Source organism: Rhinoderma darwinii, chromosome 1, assembly GCF_050947455.1.
Source record: "Rhinoderma darwinii isolate aRhiDar2 chromosome 1, aRhiDar2.hap1, whole genome shotgun sequence".
NCBI lineage: Eukaryota > Metazoa > Chordata > Amphibia > Anura > Rhinodermatidae > Rhinoderma > Rhinoderma darwinii.
Genome location: NC_134687.1, coordinates 353,385,379 through 353,397,728, shown reverse-complemented (window position 1 = coordinate 353,397,728; position 12,350 = coordinate 353,385,379). Strand labels below are relative to the sequence as shown.

Sequence of the window (12,350 nt, the reverse complement as noted above, 5' to 3'; positions counted from 1 at the left end):
ATGTATGAGAAACCCTGATAAAACACCCCATTTTAAAAACTAGACCCCTCAAAGTATTCAAAACAGCATTTAGAAAGTTTTTTAACCCTTCAGGAATTTCACAGGAATTAAAGCAAAGTGGAGGTGAAATTTGCAAATTTCATTTTTCTTGCTGAATTTCAATTTTATTCATTTTTTTTTCTGTAACACAGAAGGTTTTACCAAAAAAACACTACTAAATATGTATTGTCCAGATTCTGCTGTTTTTAGAAATGTCCCACATGTAGCCCTAATGCACTCGTGGACTAAAACACAAGCCCTAGAAGCAAAGAAGCACCTAGTGCATTTTGAGTCCTCTTTTTTATTAGAATATATTTTAGGCAGCATGCCAGGTTTGAAGAGGTGTTGAGGTGCCAAAACAGTAGAAATCCCCCAATAGTGACCCCATTTTGGAAACTACACCCCTCAAGGAATTTATTTATGGTTGTTGTTACCATTTTGACCGCACAGTTTTTTCACAGCACGTATTTGAATTGGGCTGTGAAATGAAAAAAAATGTAATTTTTTCCAATAAAATGTAAATTGTTATCAAAATTTCTTATTTTCACAGGGAACAAAATACCCCATTTTGTTGCCCAATTTGTCCTTAGTGTGGCAATACCCCATTTGTGGTGATAAACTGCCGTTTGGGCCCAAGGGAGGGCTCAGAAGGAAAGGAGCGCTATATGTTTGTTGGAGTCCAGATTTTGCTGGATTGGTTTTCGGGTGCCATGTCGCATTTGCAGAGCCTCAGAGGTATCAAAGCAATTGAAACCCACCAAAAGTGACCCCATTTTGGAAACTACACACCTCAAGGAATTCATTTATGGTTGTTATTAGCATTTTGACCACACAGTTTTTTACAGCACCTATTTCAATTGGGCTGTGACATTAAAAAAATGTCATTTTTTCAAATAAGATGTAATTTTTTATCAAAATTTCTTATTTTCACAGGGAACAAAATACTCAATTTTGTTGCCCAATTTCTCCTGAGTGCAGCAATACCCCATTTGTGGCAATAAACTGCCGTTTGGGCCCATGTGAGGCCTCAGAAGGGAAGGAGCGCTGTGTGTTCTTTGGAGTACAGATTTTGCTGGTTTGGTTTTCAGGTGCCATGTCGCATTTGCAGAGCCCCAGAGGTATCAAAGCAACGGAAACCCATCAGAAATGATCCCATTTTGGAAACTGCACCCCTCAAGGAATTCATTTATGGGTAATGTGACCATTTAGACCCCATAGTTTCTTCACAGAACTTATTTGAATTGGGCTGGGAATTAAAAAAATATATATTTTTTCCTATAATATGTTATTTTAGCTCAAAAATTCTTATTTTCACAAGAAATAAAATACTCAATTTTGTTGCCCAATTTGTCATGAGTGCGGCAATACCCCATTTGTGGTGATAAACTGCCGTTTGGGTCCATGGGAGGGCTCAGAAGGAAAGGAGCGCTGTGTGTTCTTTGGAGTCCAGATTTTGCTGGATTGGTTTTCGGGTGGCATGTCACATTTGCAGAGCCCCAGAGGTATCAAAGCAATAGAAACCAACCACAAATGACCCCATTTTGGAAACTACACCCCTCAAGGAATTCATTTATGGGTGTTGTGACCATTTTGACCCCATAGTTTTTTCACAGAACTTATTTGAATTGGGCTGGGAATGAAAACAAAATTATTTTTTTCAAATAATATGTAGTTTTGGCTGAAAATGTCTTATTTTCACAGGAAACAAAATACCCCATTCTGTTGCGCAATTTGTTCTGAGTGCCGCAATACCCCATTTGTTGTGATAAACTGCCGTTTGGGCCCATGGGAGGGCTCTGAAGGAAAGGACCACCATTTGGCCTACTGGGGATTTTCTAGTGCGAAGTCATGTATGCAGAAGCACCTGAGGTACCAGTACAGTTGAAACCCGCAAGAAGTGACCCCGTTTTAATAACTACACCCTTAAGGCATTCATCTAGAGGTGTAGTGAGCATTTTGACCAGAGACCTACACCCCATAAACTGTAATGTGGGTTCTCCCGGGTATGGCAATACCCTACATGTGGCTGTTATCAGCTGCCTGGACACACAGCAGGGCTCAGAGGGGAAAGACGAGGGGGGATAAGCTGTGTGGAGTGCATCAGGGTAAGTAAAATTGGGGTAAATTATAAACCAAGGGATGTATGATAAATTTTAAAACTGACTTTCATACAGAGCTCTGGTTATTCGGGACACATGTCACATTGATATATTGTGTCATCCCTTATAGCAGACTTTGCACCTCTTTTGACTTTTTCCCTTCTTGCCAGTTTGGGGAACTTCTCCTGGAAAGTGTTGCCGCCTTGGTACGATGCGTGTGGCCCCGCTTCCAGAAGTACTGGGTGCCCCCCCTTCTTGGTCCCTAAAGATTAGGTTCTTGATAATCACCTCTTGAAATTCCAGGAAAGTTCCCGTCTGGCCTGCATATCGACGTAGCACGTACGCATTGTACAATGCCATCTGTATGATGTGCCAGGCCAGCTTCTTATACCACACCCCATGGCGCTGTAGGGCTTCAGGATTTGATCTGACAAGTCCACACCTCCCATGTACCTATTGTAGTCCAGGATGCAGTCTGGTTTGGGGGTGGCCTTTCCTTCATATAGCCTAAACCTGTAGGTATACCCTGATGCACTCTCGCAGCTTATACATCTTCACGCCATACCTTGCCCTCTTACCCGGCAGGTACTCCCGGAATTGAACCCTCCCTTTAAAATGTACCAGGGACTCATCAATAGAAGTACACTTCTCGGGGGTGAATGTTTGGGAAAACCGGGCACTGGAACGGTCTAATAGGGGTCTCCGTTTATACAAACGGTCAAAACTGGGGTCATCTCGGGGTGGGCACGGCTCATTATCAGTATAATGTAAGAAGCGAAGTATTGCCTCATTTATTTATTTTTTTAGGTTCCAGTTCAGTTCTGAAGTTGCTTTGAGGGGCCCATATATTAGAAACCCCTATCAAATACCCCATTTTAGAAACTAGACCCCTCAAAGTATTCACAACAGCATTTAGAAAGTTTACGAACCCTTTAGGTGTTTCACAGAAATTTAGAGCAAAGTAGAGGTGAAATTTACATTTTTTTTTTTGTCAGAAAATCCTCTTTATACCATTTTTTTTATAACACAAAAGGATTTATCACAGAAACGCAACTTAATACGTATTGCCCAGATTCTGCAGTTTTGAGAAATATCCCACATGTGGCCCTAGTGCGGTAATGGACAGAAGCAACGGCCTCCGAAGCAAAGGAGCACCTAGTGGATTTTGAGGCCTCTTTTTTATTAGGCACCATGTCCGGTTTGAAGAGGTCTTGTGGTGCCAAAACATTGGGAACCCCCCAAAAGTGACCCCAATTTGGAAACTAGACCCCTTGAGGAATGCATTGTAGTTTTCTTGGGGTGCATGCGACTTTTTTATCAGTTTTTATTCTATTTTTAGGTGGAGTGGTGACTAAAAAACAGCAATTCTACTATTGTTTTTTTATTCTTTTTTTTTTACTGCGTGCACCGTGCGCTATAAATGACATATTCACTTTATTCTGCGGGGCGATACGATTACGGCGATACCAGATGTTTATAGTATTTTTTTATGCCTTATGGCGTTTGCACAATAAAATACTTTTTGTAAAAATCATTCACTTTTTGTGTTACCTTATTCTAAGAGCCAGAACTTTTTTATTTTTCAATCAATAAAGCCGTGCGAGGACTTATTTTTTGCGTAACGAACTGTAGTTTCGATCAGTACAATTTTTCGGTACATGCGACTTTTTGATCTCTTTTTATTCAATTTTTTGAGAGGTGAAGTGACCAAACAATTGTGATTGTGGTTCGGTTTATTATTATTTTCTTTTACGGCGTTCACCGTGCGGGATAAATAACTAAATAATTTTGTAGTTCAGGCCGTTACGGATGCGGCGATACCAATTATGTATAGTTTATTTGTTTGTTTATATATTTTTATTAATAATAAATGACTGATAAGGGAAAAAGGGGTATTTTTACTTTTAATACTTTTAAAAGTTTTATTTTCTTATTTTTACACAACTTATTTTAACTTTTTTTTTACTGTATTACTTTGTCCCACTAGGGGACATGAGGGCAGGAGGCCCTGATCGCAATTCTAATACACTGCACTACATGCGTAGTGCAGTGTATTAGAACTGTCAGCTACTCACTGACAGCAAGCGTAGTGGGCCCTGACGTTGTCAGGACCCACTAGGCTTCCGTCTATGGCATAGCCGGACGCCATTGTTTGGTGTCCGGTTGTCATAGTCACCATCGCCGGCCGCTATCGAGTAGCAGGCCGGCGATGGCAGCTTAACCCCTAAAAAGCTGTGATCTCTATAGAATGCGGCTTTTAAGGGGTTAATCAGCGGGGACACAGCGATCGGTCCCCGCTGTAGGAGCTGTGACAGCTGCTGAACAAGACAGCAGCTGTCACAGCTCCTGTATGTGTCGGGAGGGCGGCCGAAACGGCCGTTAATCCCGAGACGTACTATTAGGTCATGGAGCGCGAACGATACAGCTGCCATGACCTAATAGTACGTCCAGGAGCGGGAAGGGGTTAAGCCCATATTGATTATATAACTGTATATTCAACATGTTTTGGTAAACAGCTAAAATGCCAAAACTTGTGTAACTCTCCTAATTCTGGACCTATCTCTCTCTCTCTCTCTCTCTCTCTCTCTCTCTCTCTCTCTCTCTCTCTATATATATATATATATATATATATATATATATATGGGCAATATCTATATTGGCAGTATTCTTATGTGCAGTATGTATATGGGAATTATCTATATGGGCAGTATGTATATGGGCAATATCTCTATTGGCAGTATTCTTATTAGCAGTATCTATATGGGCAGTGTCTATATAGGCAGTATTTTGGTTCATTTAAATTTCATAAATTATATGATGTATTATGCTGCTGGTTATGTAGTTATGTGATGTATTGCGCTGCTGGTTATGTAGTTATGTGATGTATTGCGCTGCTGGTTATGTAGTTATATGATGTATTGCGCTGCTAGTTATGTAATTATGTGATGCATTACTCTGCTGGTTATGTGATGCAGTGCTCTGATGGTTATGTAGTTATGTGATGCGTTGCGCTGCGCTGCTGGTTATGTAGTTATATGATGTATTACGCTGCTGGTTATGTAGCTATGTGATGTATTGTGCTGCTGGTTATGTAGTTATGTGATGTATTAGGCTGCTGGTTATGTAGTTATGTGATGTATTATGCTGCTTGTTATGTAGTTATATGATGCACTAGCTGTGCCCACGACTTCGTACGCGCAGACCACTGAAAAACGTACCGATGCCGTTTTTTATAAGTATACTCCTAGCCTTGGACCATACTCAAAACAAAGTGAAATAAAACAACAAAGACAATAAACAAACTTTAATTAACCTCTTCAGGACGCAGCCTGTTTGGCCTTGGGGCACAGCTGATTTTTTCAAATCTGACGTGTCACTTTATGTGGTAATAACTTGGGAATGCTTTTACCTATCAAAGCAATTCTGAGATTGTTTTCTCATGACATATTGTACTTTATGATAGTGGAAAAATGTGGTCAAATAAATTCAATATTTATTAGTGAAAACACTAACATTTAGAGAAAATGTGCAAAAATTAGCATTTTTCGAAATTTAAATGTATTTGCTTGTACAACAGATAGTTATACCACACAAAATAGTGACTAGTTACCATTTCCCATATGTCTACTTTATGTTTGCATCGTTTTGTGAACGTCCTTTTATTTTTCTAGGACGTTGCAAGCCTTAGAACTTTAGCAGCAATTTATCACATTTTCAAGAAAATTTCAAAAGGCTATTTTTACAGGGACCAGTTTAGATCAGAAGGGGTTTTGAGGGCCTTATATATTAGAATCCCCAATAAATCACCCCATTTTAAAAACGGAACCCCTCAAAGTATTCAGTACAGCATTCAGAAGGTTTCTTAACCCTTTAGACGTTTCACAGGAAATAAAGCAAAGTAGAGGGGAAGTTTACAAATTTCATTTTTTTTGGCCGAAATTCATTTGTAATAAATTTTTTCTGTAAAACAGAAGGTTTTACCAGAGGAACGCAATCAATATTTATTGCCCAGGTTCTGCAGTTTTCCTAATGGACCAAAACACCGGCCCCAGAATTATATTTTAGGCAACATGTCAGGTTTGAAGAGGTCTTGTGGTGCCAAAACCGTGGAAACTCCCCAAAAGTGACCCCATTTTGGAAACTACACCCCTCAAGGAATTTATCTAGGTGGATAGTTAGCATTTTGACCCCACAGGTATTTTGCTATATTTATTGGAGTTAGTCTGTGAAAATGAAAATCTACTTTTTTTCTGAAAAAAACAGAAATTTGTAATATTTACAAGGAATAAAGAAAAAAATGCACCCCAAAATTCGTAAAGCATCTTCTCCCGATTACGGAAATACCCCATCTGTGGTAATAAACTGCTGTTTGGACCCACAGCGGGGCCCAGAAAGGAAGGAGCGCCATTTGGATTTTGTAGAGCAGATTTTGCTGGTTTGGTTTTCAGTGCCATGTCGTGATTGCAACGCCCTGGAGGGACCAAAACAGTGGAAACCCCCCCAAAAGTGTCCTGTTTTTGGAAACTACACCCATCAAGGAATTTTTCTGGGGGTATAGTGAGAATTTATACCACACAGGTTTTTTGCAGTATTTAGTAGAATTAGGCCATAAAAATGAATATCAACATTTTTGTCCACTAAAATGTTGAATTTTTTCATTTTCACAAAGGATAAAGGAGAAAAAGTTGCCCTAAATTTATAACGAAATCTCTCCCGAGTATGACAGTACCCTACATGTGGTAATAATTGATTTTTTTTAATAGAAATAAATTAAACTTTTCAGGACTGATCCTTTTTTGCTTTTCCATTTTAGTTTTTCACACCCCAAACGCCATAACTTTTTTATTTTTCCATCAATAGAGCGGTGTGAGGGCTTATTTTTTTGCGGGAAGAGTTGTAGTTTGTATAGATACCATTTAAAGTACCATATAATGTACTGGGAAACCGAAAATAAAAATCTTTGCGGGGTGAAATAGAAAAAAACTGCGATTCCTCCATGTTTTTTTGGGTTTAGTTTTTATCACTTTCACCATGCGCTAAAAACGACAACTTAACTTTATTCTGTGGGTCAATATTATTACGGTGATAACAAATGCATATCATTTTTTTTATATTTTACTACATTTACAAAGAAAAAAGTATTTGTTAAAAAAAATATTTTTTGTATCAACACATTCTGAAAGGCCAAAACTTTTTTCTTTTTTGGTCGATTGAGCAGTGTGAGGGCTTATTTTTGGCGGGACGAGCTGTAGTTTTTATTGGTACTATTTTTTGGAACATACAACTTTTTAACCACATTTTTTTATTACATTTTATTTAGAGCTAAGGTGACCAAAAAACAGTGATTTGGGCATTTTAAATTCTTTCTTACGGTGTTCATTATGCGCTAAAAATTACAGTTTTACTTTATTCTGCAGGTCGATATGATTACGGAGATACCATATGTATATAGTTTTTTTATGTTTTGCAGCGTTTGCACAAAAATCACTTGTTTATAAAATAATTTATTTTCTCTCACCATATTCTGAGAGCCATAACTATTTTAATTTTCAGTCAAAAAAACTGTGTAAGGGCTTGTTTTTTTGGGACGGGTTGTAGATTTTATTGGTACTATTTTAGGGTACATGCTACTTTTTTATCACTTTTTATTCTAGATTTTGGGAGGGGTGGTGACCAAAAAATAGTGATTCTGGCATTGTTTTTAGTTGGTTTTTTTTTTGCAGCGTTCACCGTGCGGGAAAAATAACATTATAGTTTTATAGATTGGGTCGTAACGAACGCGGTGATACCAAATATGTGTACTGTTTATTAACAATTTTTTTTCCTATAATAAGAGACGTATAGGGAAAGAAAAGCTTTAATTTTATACTTTTGTAAAACGTTTTTATTAACATTTTTCCTTTTTTTTATTTTTTTTTTACTTTTTACACTTTCTTCTTTGACCTGCAGCTCTGATCTCTGCTAGAATACATTACATTACACTACCTAGGTAGTGTAATGTATTCCAACTGTCAGTGTGACGTCACAGTCACTCTGACATTGAGTCTACGAGGACCAGCTAGAGGCTGGTCCTCATAGGCTTGCATACATGGCAGACCCGGAGGCCATTGTCTGGCCTCCAGATGCCATCACAAGCATCAGAAACCCCCACGATTGCTGATGTGCTACAAACCCCCTAAATGCGGCGATCGAAATCGAGCGCCGCATTTAACTGGTTAATTGCTGAAATCAGCGGCGATTAGCCGCTGATCAGCAACAGTGGAGTGTCAGCTGTCGGGGACAACTGACCTCCCGGTTCTCGATGCATACTGTCACCGAAAATGTGCATCGCGAATGACACAGTGACGTCCTGTTACTCTGACAGGAAGTCTATCAGGAGGCTTCCGTACATGGTAGACACGGAGGCCATTACTTGGCCTCCGGTCGCCATGCTAGCCATCTGCAAACCTCACAATTTCATTGTGAGGTCTGCCGATGTGCTAGAAACCCCTAAAATGCGGCGATCGATCACCTCATTTAAGGGGTTCATTGCCAAAATCAGCGGAAATGAGCCGCTGATCGGCAACAGTGGAGTGTCAGCTGTCGGGGACAGCTGGCCTCCCGGTTCCCGATGCACACTGTCGCCGACAGTGTGCACCGGGAACCACGCAGTAACTGTACATCCTGGTGCGCTAAGACACTGGCCACCTGGAAGTATAGTTGCGTCGTGGTGCGCCTAGGGGTTAAAAATAGTTTACTTTCAGTAGTCAGGTTCACTACGACAACGCTTCACTGTAAACACCCGCAATGCGCAGTGTTTGGCCCTGTGCTTTGTTGATGATCATAGCGTAACATAAGCTGACAGGAAACTGTTCACGTTTAAAACTGGGAAAACTATTTGGAATGAGGGGGATTCGGGGTATAAAAACGCTATCACCTGCACCGCATCCTGTTAAAATCTCAGCTTCTATCATGTTTTCTTGTAGATTTGTGATATTTAGTCGTGTGCCGTTACATAGTTTGGGTGGGGTTAAATTTCTAACGAGAATTATGGGGACGCCGACTTTTAAATTAATTTTGTGTAACGGAAGACCGAGTGTGCTTAGGGAATTAAAAAATTCCACCAGATAGTTGGTAGCGTCTTCTTGTTCAATGACTCTGTTGATAGAGATATATTCTGCACTTTCCCCATGAACACACATCCATATTTCAGCGTTTATTGCTGCTGCCTGGTTGTTGCGATAGGTCAAAATAGCTCTTTCGCATAGCCAAGAATTTTCATGATTTGTTATTTGCGTTGGGTCACCATACACAGAAGAAATGAGGTCTTTCAGTGATGGAATAGTACAACATAAATTATCAGGCAAAATAACTTCCCCTTCTTCTTGCGGATACGTGCCATCACCAATATTTAGTAATAAATCTGAAAGCTCTTGTGCATTTGGGTTGCCTCCTGTTCGCACCCGCATATTTATTGTTAAATGCATCGGTATAACGTTGCACCACAGACTTGAGCTCTTTAGACAGGCTCTAATTTCATCTGCCCTCATTCCTTGTGGTATGACTGGCAAAGTCTGACTAAAATCACCACAGAAAAGCATTGTCATACCACCCATGGGCCGGTCATGATATCTCGCAAGCTTCTATCTACTGCTTCTACCGCTTTATGGTTTGCCATAGTGCACTCGTCCAATATTACTAAGCAGTAATGGCGTAGAACTCTTGCTTTGTCGCTGTTTCTAGAAACATTACACACTGGGCTTTCCGTAAGATTCAAGTCAATCGGAATCTTGAACATTCTATGGGCGGTTTTGACTCCGGGCAACAAAGCGGCTGCTATGCCCGATGAAGTGACAGCAAGAGCAATTTTGCTTTGATTGTGTATTTGGGCCAAGATTACTTTGGTGAGAAATGTTTTTCCCGTCCCACCAGGTGCGTCTAAAAACAGGATTTCTCCCAAAGTACCATCTACGCTATGACACACGCAATCGAATATCATACGATGTTCTGCTGTCAGACTCGAGACACCATTTTGCAATGTTTCGTCCAGTTCCGCTGGATTATAGTTTATTTCCGCCGCGTACTCCCTGTTAATGCGTTCCCCGTCTAAAGCTGGTGCGGGCATACCATATTGAGAGACAGGATTACCCCAATAGATGTAACTATGTCTTGGATAGCCGGCAAACAACGATTCATATTACTTTCACGCAACGTGTCATCCAGTTCGCCGTTATTGTTTAAATGTGCATTCCTGAAAAAGTCTTCAACTAATTTTTCCTGATATTTTTGCCACAACTGTGCAGCATACGAAAGTCCACAAAAAAACAGCAAAATGGCAAACAAATGACGCAAGCGATGTGGACTATCGCTGACGCATGCTTCGGCCAAAGCGCCATCCCAATGCTGATCACCATCTAGCAAGTGACGCACTTGGCAAGCAGCCTGGTAAGTAGGATATGCAATATCGTCAACCTTTCGCAATTCGGAAAAAGAAGTAGGTCCTCGCACTGTATGTAGAAGTAAGCGTAAGTAATAGCATTCAGAGTTGTTTGGATGCACCTTAGAGACTCTTCCAATGACGTGTTCTTTTAAAATGCCGGGCTCGCCATTCACAGCTGTTCCACGTGTTCTACGGTTGAAAACCCCTTGCTGCTTATTATAAGTATAATATGACGGAACTTTGTTATATAACAGTGTTTTTGCGAAATCATCTGTTTCACAAAGTTGAAAGTATGCCAGCAAAGTGGTTTGTCTTGGGGTTTTCTAAACGCTCTGCCACCTTTTTAGGGTTGAAGTACACCTGTTGCCCGCCTTCAAGGTGAACATCAAGATGCATCACTGGCGGATGTATCTCATGAATGTGGAAGCTCAAAATGCACCACACCGCCTCAGAAGAGCTTATATATCGGCCAAATTGGAACCTCGTGACTTCGTCGTATTCATTATTATTTCTCAACGCAAACGTGGCCTGGTCACTACCCTTGTTGACGTATTTACATATATATTTGATGGCTTTGACGCTGTTACATATTTTGACGTTGATGTGAGCTTGAAATGTTCTTGATAACTACGGTGAATAGGGTACAACCCATCGATTGTCCATGTAAGCTGACTGTAGCTGTGAAACCGCCTTGTAGGGGTGATCTTCAAAGATACAACGGATACCTGTTTTCCCCAGACATCGTTTGCTCTAATAGCGCTCTAGGGTATCTTTTAGAGCACTGATCCTCCTGCTTGCAAGGAGAGATTCTATTTAAAGCGCCGAATGGCCCATTAATCATGAGTGTCTTTACAATCTCTTGCAATTTCGGATCCTCGTTCCGGTCAGGAAATTCTGCACTTATTACCGTGTCAACAGCATTGTGACAATTTTTTTCTTGCAGCCGCAGGAGAATGTGGGCTTGTGGCAAGCCACGCTTTTTCCACTCAACGCTGTACATGAAACAAAGAGCTGAACCAGAAACTTTTTGTGGAAAACTCTGGCTATAATATCATGCCTATCATAAGACGCCTGTCCTGCGAAAAGTTCTTGGGAAATTTTGTACCACTTTGAATTAGTTGTGAATGTTATGAAAAGGTCAGGCCGCCCGTATTTTCGGATGTAGCAGAAAGCATCTTGTGTACAAAAAATGAGGAGAGGAAACCTCCAGCTCACCAGTCCTGCGTCTTGTACCACACTTCGCTCTGATCCCCGTGACGGCCCACGGTGAATAGTATATAGAAAAAGAAGGTAAGATCCAGCACTGTTTGGTGATTAAAAATGAATCAATATTCCCACTTTTATTGGCATAGAAAATAGATGAATGTAAAAGACACAGTATCGAGGTGGTTTCAAAATGGTAAGTATTAAAGCCTACGCGTTTCAAACACTAGCTGTGTTCTTAGTCATGGCATCTGTAATGATGGGGTAGGGAGACAGACAGGTGAGCCCTAATCTACCCGCCACTCAGTCCCTACCTACTTGCAACGACCCGCCCTAGGCGACGGGGTACAACTGGGTGACGGTCCCTACACTCAATAGGTGCACGACAGACAAGGGTACAAAGAAGCCGGGAAATGGGGAAGTTGCCCACGGAAACACCGTGAGCAACAAGCGAGGTGAACGAGCAGAGTCAAACCAGGAGAAGAGCGAGGTACAAAACGCAGAGCAGAAGAGTGGTCAGTAAGCCGAGGTCAATAACAAGCAGAGGTTAAGTAGTTCAAGAAGCTGCAGCAGGGCCAGGAAACCAGCAG

At 40.7% G+C, this 12,350-nt stretch overlaps 2 pseudogenes; both read right to left on the bottom strand.

Annotated features, from left to right (window-relative positions):
• Positions 1-8,893: 8,893 nt before the first annotated feature.
• Positions 8,894-10,242, bottom strand: LOC142752253 (ATP-dependent DNA helicase PIF1-like; annotated as a pseudogene).
• Positions 10,243-10,833: 591 nt separating this feature from the next.
• Positions 10,834-11,557, bottom strand: LOC142752096 (uncharacterized; annotated as a pseudogene).
• Positions 11,558-12,350: the final 793 nt, after the last annotated feature.